This window comes from Habropoda laboriosa, unplaced genomic scaffold (genome assembly GCF_001263275.1).
Source record: "Habropoda laboriosa isolate 0110345459 unplaced genomic scaffold, ASM126327v1 scaffold1329, whole genome shotgun sequence".
In the NCBI taxonomy this organism is placed as follows: Eukaryota; Metazoa; Arthropoda; class Insecta; order Hymenoptera; family Apidae; genus Habropoda; species Habropoda laboriosa.
In genome coordinates this window covers 656,599-657,175 of record NW_017101431.1, presented here as the reverse complement: position 1 = coordinate 657,175, position 577 = coordinate 656,599, and the positions used below count along the sequence as shown (strand labels likewise).

The window sequence follows — 577 nt, the reverse complement described above, 5'->3', positions numbered from 1 at the left end:
TAACATATTGTAAATAATATTTAAATATATAATTGTTTCTTTACAAACAATTGAAAAAGAAATAATGTAAACAGTTATACATACTAAAGAATTAATGAATGTAACTAATTCCTCCTTTGTTGAATATATTTTGTTTACATATTCAATATTTTTTGTTAATTTAAACCTTGCGTTATCCACATTGCAATCATTGTTAACCATATGATCTGCCTGCACAATTAAATATATCAGATATCACTCCTTAGTCACAAATGTACTTAGCAATACTAAATAACTGTTAATAACAAAGTTTAAAGTAAATGTATTCTAGAAATAATCTTTGTAACAATTATCTAGTTTAAATATATTAATCCTATTTACTAGTGCTATTATAAGTTCGATTTACTAAAATAAATGTCTCATATCAATATCAATAAACATTTTTCTATCGTACAAATATATACATTGATAGTATAAAACTTTTATTTGTCTACATTTTATTACAATCAAAACAACATATTGCATATGTTTGTTACTAAAATTTATTACACTTTCTATTTCTATAAATACTGGAATTCCATATTAAATGCAACTATTC

General features: G+C 21.7%; 1 protein-coding gene across 1 annotated transcript in view; it reads right to left on the bottom strand.

Moving 5' to 3' along the window:
- The window catches only part of LOC108578140 (intracellular protein transport protein USO1-like), a 14,719-nt gene that overhangs the window by 9,947 nt on the left and 4,195 nt on the right, over window positions 1-577 (bottom strand). The gene's annotated exons all lie outside the window — the stretch shown is intronic.